At 36.7% G+C, this 18,473-nt stretch overlaps 1 protein-coding gene and 1 pseudogene across 5 annotated transcripts in view; one reads left to right on the forward strand and one right to left on the reverse strand.

Moving 5' to 3' along the window:
• Window positions 1-16,418: 16,418 nt before the first annotated feature.
• LOC110202255 (p21-activated protein kinase-interacting protein 1 pseudogene) lies at window positions 16,419-17,615 on the reverse strand (annotated as a pseudogene).
• Window positions 16,653-18,473, forward strand: part of ARMC3 (armadillo repeat containing 3) — a 159,335-nt gene continuing 157,514 nt past the window's right edge. For 4 of the 5 annotated variants that reach the window (XR_013485710.1, XM_020978261.2, XM_020978264.2 and 1 more), the window contains exon 1: window positions 16,653-16,723. The gene's annotated coding sequence lies outside the window, so the exon portion shown is untranslated. Of the gene's footprint in view, window positions 16,724-17,020; window positions 17,110-18,473 lie in introns of those variants that run through there. The other variant, XM_078151946.1, reaches the window with a different exon arrangement.

Below are 18,473 nucleotides of genomic sequence, written 5' to 3' on the forward strand. Positions count from 1 at the left end.
GGCGTTTCCCCCAAATTTGATGACCAACAGCAAAAATCACATGTAAGCAAGTATTTCTTGACAGAGCACACATTTTAAAAAATGAACAAAGCAATTTAGTCAACAATTAAGTAAAATTCCAATTGTAAATTTGAAAGTTTGCTTTGTTGTTATTACATGGGCAGAATGTCCTTGGCCCCTTCCTGGCTGAAATTATTAGGACTTTATTTTTACTTATTTATATATTATTAATTTATTATTATTAGGAAATTATACATACTGAAATTATTAGGACTACTATTAAAGTTTGTTATTAACACTTTATTCTTTATCCATTTATATCACACTGAGCTAAGGTGCTTTTGTAAAACCTCAGCAAAGACAGTTTCCAAGATAACCCTGCAAAGGATAGAAACATCAAAAATAATGACTAAGCCATCAAACCTATGACCCTTGACACCATTAAATTATCTTGAATGAACTTTGTGGCCCCGACAATGGATATACAACTAGTTTTATGAATGAATGAGGAAACATTTATTAAGGGTTTACTAGGTGTCAAGCAGGTAGGGTGGGGCAGCTAGGTGGTACAGTGGATGGAGTGCCAGACCTGAAGTCAGGAAGACCTAAGTTCAAATATGGCCTCAGACACTAGCTGTATGACCCTGGGAAACTCACTTAACCTTGTTTGCTTCTGTTTCCTCATCTGTCCAATGAGCTGGAGAAGGAAATGGCAAACCATTCCAGTATCTTTGCCAAGGAAACTCTGAATGGGGTCATGAAGAGTTGGACATGCCTAGAAATGATTAAACAACACTATGTGCCAAGCACTGTGCTAATGCCAGGGATACAAATAAAAAGGCGGAGAAAATTTTTGGCCTTAAGAAGCTTAGATTCTAATGGGTAAGATCATTTTAATATATATAATATATACGTATATGTACATACACATATATACATACACACACATATATATATCATAAATATATACATATATATGGAAAGAGAAATGATGATGGTGGTGGTGGTGATGGTGGTAGCTTTTGGAAGGGTATTTTAGTTTGGAAACTTAGAAATAGAAGTTTTCAGAGATGGTGAGTGGAGCCATGGTGGGGGGGGGAGGGAGGGAGTAGCTTGATATTTTCCAGGACCACTATTGATTATAATTATAGACCCAGAAAGATGGGAAATAAAGGTGGAAGCTAGAACTAAAGCAAAAGAAAACAGATTTTTTTGTGTTAGAAAAATAAAATAATAAAAGTAAGGGAAAAGGTAAGACAAGAGAGGGAAATAAGTTGAGAAATAAACAATATAATTTCTCTATTCAGGTAGCACTACTAGAAGATGGAGCCTGTATATAGACTATATCTAACAAGCCTTCTCTTAGACTGGAGCTTTCCCATAGGGCATGTGTGTATTTGTGTGTAGGAAGCTCCACAAAGCCTTCAAAAGGAGAATCATTTTTAGTTCTTTTACAATATGGGAGTCAACCCATAAAGTGGGGTTGGGAACATTGAACACTCACTTTGCATAGTCTGGTAACAAGATCTACCTTCACAAAGGGCAAAGCTCCTAAATTCCCAACCACTGATAATCCCAGTTCACCAAAAAGGGATCTCAGAGGTCACCCATTCCAGCTTTGTCACTTTTCCAAATGAGGAAAATGAGGCTCATAGAGGCTGACCTGTCCAAGGTTGTACAAGTAGGAAGAAGAAAAGATATGATTTGAATGCGGGTTGTGTGACTCCACATCTCATACCCTTGCTTCCTTAGGGAATTTGAATAATGTTCACAATTCTCTTTTCTTTTTCTTTTAAAAACATATTTCTTCTTCTAATCAAAAGAAATAATATTTGTAAAGCATGTAGCATAGTGCCTGGCACATAGTAGGTACTTAATAAGTACTTATTCCCTTCCCTTTGATTCCCCTAATTTCCTTTGGCCAGGAGCTTAAACAACAATGACCATCTTTAAAACAAATTCCATGAGAGAGTAAATTCCCACTTAGCTGAAAGTATAAAAAGTCTTCAGGATCAAACAAGGTTAAAAAGCATGTATTAAGACTAGATATATCAGGTCATTACTTTAATAGCTGAAAGGTCATTAGATATCACTTAGTCTACTCTTCCCCCTGCTTCCTTGATTTTTTTTTTTTAACAGATAAGGAAACTGAAGCCAAGAAGAGTTAAGTGACTTGCCCAAATAACACACAGCTAGTAAATAAATGGGCTGGGATTTTAGTGAGGTCCTTTGACTTTACTAGTGTTCTATTCAATCCTTTATAAGAACCTATAATTTGGGGGGAGTTAGGGAGTATGGTGGATAGAGCACGAGCCCTGGAGTCAGGAGGGTCTGAACTCAAATGTGACCTTAGACACTTACCAGCTGTGTGACCCTGGGCAAATCCCTTAGCCCTGATGGCTTCCAAAAAGAAAAAAATGTATAATCTTGTAGGTATGGATATGAACTCTGCAATACAGACTGCAACCCCACTATACCTTTTTCTTTGGGAAAGTTACTTGAGCACTATTGTCAAGCCAGCTGATCACAGACGGATTTACTCATCTGAGTATGTTAGTTTTTGAAAAAGTTTGACAGATTTCATATAGGCTCAACCTTTGTTCATTCATTCTTTCATTTGTTCCTTTTTTTCTTTAAAGATATTGCACCAAAGGTCTTACATCATTTCTTCCCCATATTAATCTGTAACAGCAGGGGATAGATGTTCCCTTTGATTAAAAAGGTGTCTCTTATCACATATATAATGGTAAAGTCAAGATAGTTAAGAGATATTATATTAAAGTTGAAGATACCTACTATAGTCTATGATGGCAAGACAAACTAGTCAAAGAAGATCATTTTATGTCCATCTACGACCCATTTCAAAGATAAGGGCAAAAGTACCTCATATATTGAGAATGATGAAATAAGTTTTTTCCTGTTAACTTCTTTAACCTCAAAGCCTCAAAAGGAAAGAAATATGTATCGTGTATAGATTAATTACAGCTGAATCTACAAGAATGCCTGCACAAGATAAAAACCACATGAATTCATATTAAAGGACTTTAATATTTAGGGCTTCCATTCAATGTCCCCACCCTGAACAGACATTATTGGTATAAGGCAGTGGTTCTCAAACTTTTGGTCTCAGGGCATCTCTATTAAAAGTTATTGAGAACCTACAATGAGCTTTCATTTATTTGGGTTGAATATATTTATATTTACTCTATTAAAAATTAAAACATTTTAGTATTATCATGATAATGGTTTTGATCTTATATACCCCCTGAACGGTATCCCTGGACTACACTTTGAGAACGGGTACGAGGAAGGATTTGTCTACTACAATAAGTACAAGTAACCTCTCAAGCTTGTGACTCAGGGTCCAGACGTGATCCCTGAATCAGGTGGTGACTCAGCCTTACCCTTCTAACCAACCTCTCTAAAAGAAAGGCATTCAAGGCATTCCTGCCAAAAACAAAAACAAAACAATGCCAACCCAGACTTGCAAGCACTCTAAACAACAGAAACATAAGTAAGGCAAATACTTTATGTGTTTATAGGGTTTTTTTAAGAGAGGGAGAATTATCTATGAAGAAAAAGAATAAACAGTGGAATCAACAAGTGAAAAAATCATGCAAGGGTAGCCTTTTAGGGGAGCTACAATTTAAGAGATCAGGAGAAGGGAAGGTAGGAGAGTTGAATTAATACTTCATGAACAAATGTATTGGACCCCAAAATAAGTGAATAGATATTCTTGCTGGGATGGAATTAGTAGAGTGGGAAATTGTATGAATGTGAAGAAGAAAGGTGAAGGACAAAGGGAAGTGGGTGATGCATCCCTACCACACCATAACCAAATAGCGAAGACAGAGAAGGGATAATTCCTTTAGTTTCTCAACAAGATAGGGGCCTGTGAGAGGATAGAATACATTGAAGGAAGCGGGGTATGGGAAGGGAATTTGCAAATTATAAATTCCAGATAGAATAGAGAAGGATCAAGTAATAGTCTATAGCTGATGAATCAAAAACTAAAATCCTGAACAGATAGAAGGCCTAATGAGGAAGACAACTGTTGAAGACATCTCGAAAAACGAGGCGGCAGAAAAACATCCTTAAAATGAGATTTTGAAAGGATTTTGAAATACTTGCTTAACTGGGCAAATAAAAAGGAACATCAAAAAGGGGAGAAGTAGAAAATTACAAAGAAATTAAGAAAAACTAACAATTTAAGCAAATTCGAAGAACTTTGGATAAAGAAGGCAAACAGGAGCAAGGGAAGGATAAGAGAGAACCCGTGGTAATAGAGCAGAATCAAGATGTTTTTCTTTTTACTGAATCTATGAGTTTATTTGTAGAGGAAACTTCCTATGAAGAGACTCCCTGACTTAATACAACTGAAACTTATGGTCTTAGAGTTGCCTGGAATAGGTATAACAAAACTTATTGTAAGGACAAAGTAGTTTGGTCAGTCATTTCAGTCATGTCCAGCTCTTCATGACTGCATTTGGGGTTTTCTTGGCAAAGGTAATGGAGTGGTTTTCCAGTTCCTTCTCTAGCTCATTTTAGTGTTTCTCATACAGCTCATTTCCTGGGGTAAACAGTGTTAGTGACTTGTCCAGGGTTTCGCAGCTAGTGTCTGAGTCCAGATTTGAACTTGGGAAGAAGTCTTTCTGACTTCAGGCCTGATATCCTATCTACTGTATCATCTAGCTGCCCCAATGACACAGTACTTAAAAGAGGTGAAGGATAAAAATCAATCCAAAAATATGGAAGGAAATATAGTCCTAACAATTAAAGCTCTAAGTGTAAATGCCTTCAATCATCTCGTTCAGTGGATAAGAAAACAAAATGCAACCATCTGCTGTATACAAGAAATTCAAATATACCAATGCTCAAATGTATCTGTAAGCTCCCAGAAGTGAATTCCCTCCAACAGTGTAGACTGAAAATCATCTATGCTTTCCTATTTTGCATAGTTCTTGGCTATATCCTCCCATAAATTAATCACAAGGAATCCATCTAACATGGTGGGGGTCTCCCTTTTTTATTCCTGATATGCCAAATATCTTCATGGATGACTCAGGCTATCCAAGTACCCTCTATCCTCACCATGTGAGAAGTCCATCTTTTTTTCTTATCATATATTTCCATGAGAATGGCTCTTATTCTTGTTCTTCCTCCAAACTTCTCACTGATTTTATGTTGCTGCCTTCTCACACCCACCAAGTGTTTCTGTTATTGAATATCTGTAAATCATGGACCACAACAGTCTCCAAATAAATGAAAATGAATATCACACAGAGGTCAATGGAAAGGCAAAAACAAGAAACACACCTGAAAAATAAATATAAATACAGCATAATAATGAGAGCCTGGAAAAATGTTTGCTAGACATTCGGTTAATTTTTTAAAAAGAGCAGGATTTACAGTTATGTTTTAGCCAACCAAAAATAAAAATTCACAATAACAACAGAAATAGGGAGACTATTTTATGTTTAAAAGAACCACTACATAGACAACGAACCACTATTAATACTAAACATAAATATATCAAATGCATAGTATCTATCTTCACAAATGAAAAGTTAACTGAATGCCCAGGATTTATTGTAGTGCCTTGAACATAATAGGGGCTTATTAAATGCTGGTTGGCTTGCAAAAATCCATACATAGTAGTAGAGCAATTATAGGATGCTTTAATGCTACTCTCTCAGGACTGAACAAGGCTAATGGAAAGATAAACAAAAAAGGAAAATAGAACAAAGATAGGGAGAAGAATAGCGATAAGGAGAAATGGGGGAAGAAATATAATACACTAGTAGAAAAGACATTTCTAGTTAAACAACTGCAATAATTTCAGTTTAATTCAATGAGGATCCAGTCCTAAGTGAGTTTAGTAAGATTGTTTTTAAAAATGCAAATACCCATCCATTTATATCTTAGAATTCTTTTGAGGTCCTTTTCCGTGTTGAGTTGTCTGACTAGAATGTAAGTTTGAGGACAAGAATTATTTTTCTTTTTGTTTATATTTTTATTACCAAGATTTAGAATAGCATCTGGAACATAGCAAGTATTTAATAAACGGCTTTTGAAGTGACTTTGCTTATGCAATAATTTATTGCTTGGTTATCCATGCTCAATGGAGTAGGTAAATGAGAGTAATTTTGAACTAAATTTGGGGAGGGAAGTTAAAATACAATGTAAAACCTTGAGAAGTCTTTTAGCTTGTTACCTTTCCTTCTTTTAAAAATATTTTTAAAATAATAAAATTAAATAAAAGAAATTGGGTCAAAATCTTACAGACTATTTAGACATGTCTATTCTAAGCTGACACGGAGGATGGGTCAGGGACACAGCAGAAATAAGTCAAAGTCCTTTGTTTAGGGCACCAAGTAGTCATGGAAAAAACAGATGTTATGGTTTGAAGAATAAAGTATATAAAATACCGAAGCAGAAACTGAGGAAACAATTGAGCAATGGAAACTATAGTTTACTGAGATGACAGTGTGAGTTGTACTTGTTTTTACCTGAGGAGCTTATCTTTTATGGTGGTTGGCCTTTCTGAGGTCATACCACCTCACTACTTCCAGCAGAGCAGCTTGTGGTTCAGAGAAGACCACAGAAACCAAAAAATTAATTTGTATTGTGATATAATACAAATGCATATACCAAAGATGCTTATCATAATATAGGCTATTATTACATGAATTTTAATATATCATGAGTCAAAACATATCATCCGAAACATAATAACCACAGACTGCAAATATTTGATGATGTAAATAACATAGAAAGCAGGTGTTATTCCTGTCCCTCAATACTAGTTCTACAAATAAGTGCGATATTTTATTTATTAAGACTTTTATCAGCATCATGTGACTTTTGTTATTTTTGTTATCATTATTCTGCCAAATGTTTTTCTTAATATTGAGCTATTCTTGCATCTGTGACATAAATTCAACTTGCTCATAACAGATTTTAAAAATAAGTTGCCACAGCCTTGTCATTAATATTTTGTTTTCATATTTTTGCATCAATGTTAATTACTGATATGTCTATACTTACCTTTCTCTGCTTTATCCCTCCCAGGGTTGTGGCTCTACACTACATCTTATAAAACAAATTTGGTAGAGAGCCTCTTTTGCTGTTTTTTTAAAAACAGATTACCAAGAATAGGGAATTTATCTATAGATATTTGGTAGAATTGATTTACAAATCTATTTATTGCTACTATTTGGGGGGATTTAGATTTTAATCACCCAATTTCTCTTTTATTATTATCTTTTTATTTTTACACTTTCCTTGACTGGCTAGATACAACTGTGAGTAAAGATTCTCTCTACTCACCCCTCCACCTCCTACTTCTCATTCCAGCTTCACTTTTTCCCTTAATGTTTCCATCATTTAGAATATTTACATGTGGTTTCCCTTTATGGAGTTTGCCTATAACTGTTCTGATTTTCTTTTCTTACTTCTCAATAAACAAAGTGAGGCTTCTAAAGGTGGAAAATTTGTTTCCTCCATTGTTGAACTCAAATGAGAATATGATTCAGATTCTTTCCCACCCCAGCCTCCCTACTTTATTTAAATGATTTTTAGCTGTGTGCGCCACTACAAGAAATATTAATTCATTAAGTAGGAAGCATAGTACAATGAGAGAACACTGGATCTGGAATTAGAGGAAGAGACTCAATTTTAGGTCCTTCTACTTACCATCTGCATGATGCTGAGCAAGCCACCATATCTGTGTGGTCTTCAGTCTCCCCATATGAAAAATGAGTCATTTTTATCCAATCTTCCTATCAGTTTCTTTTTCTCTCCCCAGTTTCCTCCCCTCTTCCAGGATACTTCTATCTGATCCCACTACATATGATATTCTTTTTGTCTGACTCATAGACTAGTGAAACTCACAAAGACAGTAACTTTGTCTCTTCCTTTTTCCAAGCAAGATGAGTGTGGTTCAGGATCCCTACTCCTCAATTTCTAGCTCGGCCAATCTACCCTGAGCTCTCTACCTCTTCATTTTGATGACCTCCATTTGTGGCACTCTATTACTTCTTATTCTTCCTCACTCCTCTCCTCTACACAATCCTTTGCCCTATCCTTTAACCAAAAATGCTCTCTGAATGATTCTTAGACAAAATAATCTTTAAAAAGATAATACTCTTGTCTTTCAATAAACAAAGTGAGGCTTCTAAAGGTAGAAAATTACGTTTCTTCCATTGTTGAACCCAAATGAGAATTTACATTCCTTATAGAGTGTTAATATTGATTCATAACTTGTCCTTTTCATGGTATTTGTACTTCTTTGCCTTTCTTAGATGAAATAAAGATTCTATGCAGGGAGTGCATTCCATGCATAGAGAGAAACCTGTATACAAAGTCACAGAAGTAAGAGGTCAAATTCTGCATCCAAGGAGAAGCAAGTGACAACTGATTGGCATTGAAAGTGCATGCAGAGCAATATGAAATATGTATGGAAGACTGGAGACGTAATATGAAAGATTTTAAATGTTTGACATTTATTGTAAAAGAAATTCTTGAGCAATCCTAGACGATTCTAAGAGCAGAGGAATGATATGATTAAATTTTTTCATTCAGGGTAAAAACAATTAAAGTGGTGGAGTTACGGCACAAAGTGGTTGTCTTGATAGTGGTATCAGTGTATCTTATAGGGTAGAGGAGCATCCCATCTCCTTGCCTCTATCTCCTGACATCTACTGGCCCATGACTTTCTCCCTAAGCCTCTCCAGGAGTTCACTTTCCCCTCCTTAGGCATGAATCAATGGAATACCATGAAGCATGGAGACAGTGGTCCCTCTTCAGCATCTGCCAAAGCACGAGATCCCTTGGCCTAGCTACGGCTCTGGTCAAACTTGTGCTTTTTTCATTCATTTATTGAATGTCTAAGCCACTATGGGGGCATCTAGATGACACAGTGGATAGAATGCTGGGTCTGAAGGCAGGAAGACTCATCTTCATGGTTCAAATGCAGCCTCAGACACGGACTAGCTGTATGACCCTGGGCAAGTCGCTTAACCCTGTTTGCCTCATTTCCTCCCTCTGTAAAATGAGCTGGAGAAGGAAATGTAAACTATTCCAGTACTTACCAAGAAAACCACAAAAGGGCTCATGAAGAGTCAGACATGATTGAAATGACTGAACAACCACAAAAGCTACAATGGACATTTTTTGGTTTATGCTGTTATCATATCTATAGATCTAGTCACATTATTACCCCTTTCTTCTTAGGATTCTGTCTTATTTTGTATTCTGCCATATCAGTGTCTCTTTTTTGTTGTTTATTCATTTTGTGTGTGTGTGTGTGTGGGGGGTCTATCTTCTGGGTTTTTTAAAAGGTGTTCCTTGAATTTTTTTCCTTTCCTCTATTTTTGGTCCTAAAAAAAAACTCATGTAAAGGGGTGTGTGTGTGTGTATGTGTGTGTGTGTGTGTGTGTGTGTGTGTGTGTGTGTGTGCGTAAGCACGCGCGTGTGTGTGTGAGAGAGAGACAGAGAGAGACAGAGGCAGAGAGACAGAGAGACAGAGAGACAGAGAGAGGTTGGGGGGAGGGAAGGTGTCCATGTAGATTTTGTGTGTGTAAATGGGGTTGGTCTAAATGTACCTCACAAGGAGACATGACTAGACATCTTCAAAATTCCTTGAACCGCGTTAATTTTTTTAGTAGGCTGAATGTTCCACTTGCACAATTAATTTATTCTATTGTGTTTTTTATAGAATTTAATGACATATCAATGTTTAATATAATTAATTGTGGATAATGAGGTCTTCTAGATGCTCCTGTTTGCAAATGAAATTTTAAAGATTCAATTCCATAAACACTTGTTACACGCACTGGACTCTAAACTTTCTTACAAGAAGTTGGTCTAACAATCCACATGGTAAAAACCACATGCATGAAAAAATTCCTATTGTTCTGACTTTAAGAAGTAAAGTTTGTTTATTGAATTACTTAATTCAATTTGACACCAATCATTAAGTATTAACCCTATGTAAGACACTATGCCAGAGCTTGTTTCAAAGACAAAAATGAAAGAGTTTCTGTTATATTGGTCTATTGGGAGTAAGAACATGTACACAGATAAGTAAATATAAAATAATTATAGATTAATTTTGGATGGGAAGGGGTATGAAGCACTAACCACTGGGAATAATCAAGGCTCAGCTTTTGCAAAAGAGACTTATGATTTTTAAGGTGCAAAAGGGATGGGGGAAAACATAGGTAAAGGCATGGAGGTGGGAAATCACGTATACATAACAGTAATAAAGCCAATTTGGATGAAAGCTAGAGTATATGAAGAAAAGTAATGTCAAATTAGTTTGGAAAGATATACTGAATACAGATTATGAAGGAATTTAAATGCAATGTAGAACCATTTGCACTTAATTCTTTAAAAAAATTTTTTTCTAGGCAATTTGGGTTAAATGAGTTGCCCGGGGTCACACAGCTAGTAAGTGTCAAGTATTTGGTCCGAGGCTGGGGTTGAACTCAGGTCTCCCTGACTTCAGGGCCGTGCTCTATCCACTGTACCACCTAGCTGCCCCCCATTTGTACTTAATTCTTGAGGCAATTGGAAGCCATAGAAGTTTCTTGAGCAGAGAAACGACATGGATGAACTGTGCTTTAGGAATAGCAAGTTGGCAACTGTGTTGAAAGAAGACTAGAAAATGGAAAGACCGGGTTGGGAGAGGCTGTTGAGATAGTCCAAACAAAAGGTGGTGAGTTAGGGTGCCAGCTATGTGAGTGGAGAGGAGGGGCGGATATGAGATAATGTGGGGATTGAATTGATAAGACTTGACAATGATTGGGGATGTAGGAAGTGGGAGAGAGTGAAAACAGTCAGAGATGAAGCCGAGACTGAGAAACTAAGGACCAGAAAAAAATGATGTTATTCTCTGGAAAATAGGAAAGTTAGGAGTGGTAGTGTGTTTATAAGGAAATGTAGTGACTTGCATTTTAAATATATTCAGTTTGAGATGCTTATGATGCACCTCAGTTGACAGTGGAGTAGAGAGTCCATTAGTATATAGCTCTTGGGTACTGCAGATCAATATCAAAAAATTAATAAACAATGGAGTCCTGAATTGAATCAGAGGAACAGTGTAGGAAAGATAGTATTTGGGTAATGTAATGCTTTTAAGGATCCCAAGCTGCTCTCTAATATAAAACCCCATCTTTTTAATGCCAAAATTCTTTCAGTGATGCTATGTAAAATAACAAATTGCAGAACACCACAATCTCCCCAAAGTCAGAACTTTGGATTACTCAAAGATCAAAGGGAAGATGAATGATGGATGTAAGTAGGGTGCAGCATATTAGTAACAATTACTTGTAAGAAGAAAGTAATGTAAGTAATGCTTTTCAGGAAACATATGATTAGAAAGGGAAATGCAGGGGGCAGCTAGGTGGCGCAGTGGATAGAGGACTGGCCCTGGAGTCAGGAGGACCTGAGTTCAAATCCAGACTCAGACACTTAACACTTACTAGTGGTGTGACCTTGGGCTAGTCAGTTAACCTTATTGCCTAGACAAAAAAAGAAAAAGAAAAGAAAAGAAAATGTGGAGGTTATATAGTAAGAGGAAGAGACAAAGGATGGACAACTTGAGTGTTTCACTAGTGGCAATAAAATGTTAAATATTAAAAATACCTAGAAGAAGCTCTCTAGTACTTTGGGGAGATACTCTGCAAAGTATGGGACAACATGGACCAGAATAATACAGGGTAAGAAGATACGAGTGGGTTGTTATCTCCCTCAGTGAGGGGAATAATCACTATGAGGGAATGATGAAACAATTGAAATATTGAATTTTGCATTAGTTAAGGCTTTTTGTTTTTCCTTGTACAAAGATAATCTTAAATTTAGTGCAATTTGACAAATATCCAAGGGACTGTTAGGTACCCAATTCAGTCCCATCCTAACTATTGTGAAGTCTAATTTAGCAGAATACAAATCAATAAGGTTTTACAATACAGGTGGATGCTTTTTGGTTCATTTTAAAAAATAATTCAGACTTCATGTATTTGCAGATATGTGGTACCTAGAGAAACCAAGGCTAGATCCATGTATTTTATGCCTGAACTTCCTAATACCAATTTTCAAAAAGTCAAAGAATTCTCATCTTGGATTTTTGAACAAGTCTCTCCTCTAATAATTGCTATATGTTGCAAAGTCAGCATTTGGGTGGGTTACTCTCCAGGAACACAACCAGCCAATTCTACTGCCAAGCCCTGAGGCAAACTATTACAGAGCTCCATGTCTTTTTATTACAACTACTGTAACACAAATGAATTAAATAAATCCATGCTAAGGCTAACATGTCTCCCAATACAAATGTTATAAAAAGATTCTATAGCATTCTTAGAAGGGCTGTGAGTTAAACTTTATCAAAAGGCTTGGGTTTTGCTGAATGTCACTTGACATCTTTAACTTAATAAATAACTATGCCCCTATGTCGTCCTTTCTATGACTTTCATTTGTCAGTCCCTTGAAAATTGATTTTCCCTCATTCTCAAAAAACAAAAAAACAAACAAAAAAACCCTCTAAACTTCCACAAGGCAGCATGAACCAGCTGGAAGGGAGAGTAAGCCAAAGGATCTGTAACACTTTCCATCATGTTCAAAGTAGGAATGATGTATTCTACCATCTGGGGAAGGCATTCTGATTTCTTCTTCTGGTGAGCCTGGAGACATATTGAGAGGTGGCCTATCTAGCCAGGTGATGGTATTGAATGGAAGCTAAAGGGAACATTAGGGCTATGGGATTTTGTGTCTAGTTTAATACTTCCTCCTTTCTCTTCATTGTAACTTCCACCATCCTGTTGACCTGTCCTCTATCTGCTTCTGCTAATGTGTAGATATGATATTTGTCAACATATCCAAGAGGCATCATCATATACCAAAAAATTGCTGCACTTGGAATTAGGAGAACTGACTGGCTTCATATCTTGATTTTGTTACTGAGAGGAAGTTCTTGGTGGTATTGACAGAGTTTTGTTTTTTGTGGGTTTTTTTTTGCTTACAATTATTAAGAAATTAATTTTGGTGATGGAGGTGGCAATCCTATGTAGAATCTCTAGTCACTCTCACTAGTTTGGGTTGTCCAGAGGTGACGTCAGATCAGTCACTTGAGTCCTAACACTACCCACACCTAGAAGGGCATCTCTGGTTTTGGAAAGTCTATGTGTCTGTTGCACTCTCTCTGTCTCTGTCTCTGTCTCTTTCTCTCTCTCTCTCTCTGTTCTGTAATTTCACCGCTGTAGGGAACTTTCAGGAAAGAAATTTCCTTTAGCAGTATAGTTGCACAGGACACTGAGTGGTCAAGTGACTTTCCCAGGGTTGTACAATTCATATAGATCAATGGCAACACTTGAACCCAGGTCTTACTGATCTGAAGGCCATCCTTCTATCCACTAAGCAAAACTACCTCTGTTTTGTGAGTTACCATTTCAAATTAATGTATGGATTGGTAATACAGTAATTTCAAAAATTCTTTCTCTTTGAATGATAAAATGAGTAAGAATGTTGTCTCTTAGACAGACAAATGTGAGAAGTTCCAATTAGTGACATTCTAGAAACACTGTAGCTAAGGGAAATGGCGGTCCCTTCCTTGGACTTACCATCTTCCCCCTTGTCTAACATTTTTGCTTTCTCTTGGATACTTTTTCAGGATTGATATTCAAGCTGTGAAAGACATTCTTCCATCAGCAGAATCAGGCACAAGAACAAGGTCCTCAGGCAGCATGGCTAGCATTTTTTAAAATTCACTCTGGATTTGTTAGGTGGTTGGCAGTGGGGAAGATGAGCCCCATTGCCACAGTATAAATTTAAACACTTGGAATAAAGCATATCCTTAAGCTACTATATTCTGTTGAATTCATTCAATTAATGAACATTGTACTCTATCAAATGAATCTTATTTTTAAAGCAATTTTAATTGCCAATTATTTGTTTTGATATCTCATTGTCAAAAAAAAGCTATACATACATTTATAAATGAGTATTTTATTACCTGAATTTGTAGTGGAACAATGTTGTGATATGTAGAATTTCAGTTCTATTCCTGCTATTGCAGGAACTTGTGATCCTAAAAGCATACAATTGAAAAAGTACTGTGCCAAATCTGTCTATGAGACTCCAGGTCAAATAAAGAACTCCACAAAAGGTCACAGTGGCAGATGCATTGATTGGAGGCAGTCTACCATGCAAAAAGATGCTGGGGTTTGGGGAACAGGTCATATTGCAAGGATGATAGACAATAAAACATACTACGTAGCTAATAGATTGGATCCCACAGGGTTACAAAGAGCCAACCAGGAGGCTGAAACTTGATGGCATGAGACAGCGGTCTAGGTATACTGACCAAAATAGAAACAATAATCATGGGATCACTGATACTGATGTTTAGTGTCTTTAAATTTGCAACATTATGACCAATAATGGATTTGAATTATCTGGCTACCCTTTCCATGTACAAGAGCTTACTGACCATTAAACATAAAAGAACAATAAAAATGTCCCAGAGTTAGTTTTGCATCAACTCAATTGAATACAAAGTTAGTAATGAGTATTAATGTATTAATATAAACATGAAAAATATTCATGCTTGTTGTCAGAAAATCTTGAAACTGGTCATATCTAAATATAGGCAGTGTGGTATAGTAGAAAGAGAACTGAATTTAGAGTAAGAGTGGATTTGAATCCTGACATGGCCACTTAACCATCTGTCTAACTGTTGGCATATCCCTTAATTTCTCTTGGTCTGTTTCATCATCTGTAGAATGAGGCAGTTCCAAAAGATAGTATCTAAGATCCTTTCTTTCTCTAAATCTATGATCCTATGTATAGCAGAGGTGATCTGGTACCTTTTATTAAGGTAGATGTCATTTGCTTTGCTGGAATTGCATAGCAAAACTTCTGATTGGTCTTCTGTTCCACATTATTGGGTAGATTATGTTGAAGGTGACTATCTATTGAGTCAGGAAAAGTCATCGTTTCCGTGGTCTGCAAGAGGAGACAGGAGAATGGTGTTGCCATTTTCTCCTTTGGACTTTCCATAAGGTGGTAGTGGTGGTGGGCAACCAGAAGCAATGATGGCTACAGGAAGGAAGGAAGGAAAGAAGGAAGGAAGGAGCAGGGGAGGAGGAGGAGGGAAGAAGGGAAGGAAAAGAAAAGAGAAGCATATGGCAGTGGAAACCTGTACTACTGAGGGTAGGAGGAGGAGGGGGCATAAGAGAAAAGAAACCCTTCCTTCTCACCAGAGAAAAACAAAAAAAGAAGCAAGACCTTTCTTCTTTATTCCTCCCATAAATGAAAGAGTATGGGTAGTTCCCTTTACTAGAATCATCAGTAATATCCACCACAACTCAACATTGACAGAGACCAGAAAAAACACACAGGAACTGCTGTGTCAATCCAGAAACAAAAAGCATCCATCCATCAATAAGAGGTCACCTAATTACTCCCCTACATATAAATTTCATGATATTCGGGAAGACAATAATTTGCTCACAAATAGCACTAAAATTGCATGTGTCTAAAAAAAGTCTGCCTAGGTTTGAGAAATATGCTAACTTTTCCTAACCAATAGGTATTGGGAAGATAGTCTGCCCAGAGGTTTGAGAAAGAGGGTCCTTTCCATAACTTCTACCAGTAAACTCTATTCCACCATTTGTGGAAATTCTTATCACCCTGTTTAGCAGGGTTCCCCATTGCAACATTGTTCTTTCTGTGTATGTGATATTAACTTAATAATGAAATGATTACAGCTAATATTAACATTAACAGGAAGAACTAAGTGTAGTATTGTTTCAATAGTTATAATTATCATCATTTCAAGGAAGACCTTTAAAATGTATTGTAAGGATGCTAAATACAAAATGATCCATTTATGATAGAAGATCAGGACAGACATATAAGAAAAGAAATAAAAAGCTACAGAAGAGAGAAATGATAGACGGTAGGAGAAGGGGAGAATAAAGACAGGGACAGCTAGGAGTTTAACAAAGGGTAAGCAAAAGAGAAGGAATAGTTTGAGGATCAAACTCTTCAAAAGTTGTGACTCTGGAAGTGAAAGTCCAGTCTCCCTCTGTAGCTGGACTATACTTCTGGATGGTTCTGGGGATGAAGTGCTAGCTCTGTGTCTAGGGTTGTCTGTCTCCTCAGCTGATTTCCATGTTCTAAGGCCTGCAAGCCTCCTTTCTCCATGTGGATCATGGACAGACAGTCTCCATACAGGCACCTCACTCATCTCTCTCCTCTTCATGTTCATCACTCTTTGGTACTAAAGTGGAAAAGCTTCCCATGACAGGAGAAACAATGCAAAGTTTTCTTGATCAAAGGCAGAAAAAGTTCTTCTAGCTGTTTATCTGAGATGAAAGCTGTGGTGGGAAATTACTTCATTGCCTCCTCCCATTCTCTCCTTTTTTTTTTGAATTTTCAAAGATTTATTCAGTGATTTGTACTTTCTTTTTTTTTCTTCTTTTCTAGTACACCTTCCAATTTTCTTTTCTTGACAGACACTACATTTTCTGCTTTTGTTGGTTTTTTATTATCCTTAGTCCAACCAAATTTCTTGGACTGTTGCTGTTTTCCTGCTGAATCATCAGATTTTGGGGGGCTAGTTTTGAACTCTCATTCTTCTTTGTTTACAGGAGAAGGGGCTGCAGCTGTAGGAAGCTGGTCTTTGGTGTCTGTAACGCTGTCTAGCCATACTCCAAGGCAGGTGAGTCTGGCTTTAGTGTTTACTTCACATAGTAAAGATGGGGGAGCCTTCTTAGTTGGATTATGCCTCCACATTTTGATGAAGCCATCAGTCGATGCTATAACAATAACATGATGCTCTGGGACTTCAAAGCTGCACACGTCTTTTACTCTGTTTTCATGAGCCTTAAATTCACAGAGACATTTTAGTGAATCATAGTCAAACAACCTTACAATTTCTTCATCTCCAGCCACAGCAAGTATGGAATCTGAAATAAATGGAACAGAAGAAATTCTCTTTGCAGTAGTGATGGTACCAATAATGGATGCAGTTTCAAGTTGGTAGATGTCTATCTTGTTTATTGTGACAACTATATACTTCTCTCCACTAGGGGACCATTCAACTATGTAAGCATTTTGTTTTATATTTTTTATGAATGCCGATCTTCCTTCAATAAGATTCCATGTTTGTAATGTCTTGTCTGTTCCCACTGACAGTGCTAATTTGCCAGATGGATGAGCAGAAAGGGAAGTCACATGTCCCTTGTGTGCTTTAATAGACTTCAAGCAGTCCCATCTCTTTCCATCCCAAACACAAATTAGTCCATCTTCTCCTCCACTAATTAAGTGCCCATTACCAAAAAATTTCAGGCAATTTATTGTGCCATTATGATGCATCAATGCTCCATGTGCTACCTTTTTTTTTCATATCATAGATGTGAATTGTTTCATCTTTGCTTCCAGTAACCACGAAACAGTTATTTACAGCCACTGCTGACAAGGAGGCAGCATGGCCATGGTGGGTAAAGTCAGCCATGGGAGTCCATTTCTCGCTCTGGCCACTCCGGCCAGGCTCCCTGTGCACCATGAACCTGAAAAGAACCTGCTCATAGCAGCCGCAGACTAGCTCCATACTGCCGCGCACGCACACGTCCATTCTCTCCTTTCAAAGCATGTTCAATGAGTACCAAAACCGAAGTCTGTCCAGAAAGAGGGGAAGAAGGCAAGAAATGAGCTTTGCATAGTCTGATCCCTTGAGAAAACAAGAACTATAAAATAAAACTAAAGACAGAGGAAATATCAAGAAAATTGTTATAAAGTTAAATATGCATGGTATAGCCAGTATTTTACTATATTTTCTTTGATGAAAAAGTGGTAGAAGGAATTTTAAAAAAAAAAGTAAATAGACATAATATCCATTTCAATTCCTTTCCTATTCAATAAGGATTCTATAAATAAGAGCTAAACTAAGTACAGTAGTCAAATAGACTGATTTGAATTTTCATTTTCCTCTCTATCATCGTTTGATAAAGATATAATGAGTAGTGAGCAAACATATGCTTACATAAAGAGAGGATGAGGAATGAAAGTTGATGGTAGATTTGTTCAATTGCATTAAGAATTAAATTAATCAGGATGTTCATAACTGTATTGATTTGATTATATTTTATTTAGTTTTTTAAATGAACCAGAGTTGTTTCAGTAAAAAATTATTTAAAATATGCATAGATATGATGATGATGATGATGATGATGACATTATAAAAAGGTAAAATGTAAATAACGGATGATGTTGGTACTTACAAATAATCTTGTTTCTTCTAGGCAAGACAAAATAATTAAAAATTGATCATGGAAAGACATATACTTGTAGATGCTTAGAGACATCCTAGGATTCTCAAGTCAAAATTAAATGGGAAGAAAACATTTAGAATAATGGACTCCTTTACCCTACCAGTCCTTAACACACACTTTTGGAACAATAAATGGATG

Source organism: Phascolarctos cinereus, unplaced genomic scaffold (assembly GCF_003287225.1).
Source record: "Phascolarctos cinereus isolate Bilbo 61053 unplaced genomic scaffold, phaCin_HiC Scaffold_1;HRSCAF=81, whole genome shotgun sequence".
Classification (NCBI taxonomy): Eukaryota; Metazoa; Chordata; class Mammalia; order Diprotodontia; family Phascolarctidae; genus Phascolarctos; species Phascolarctos cinereus.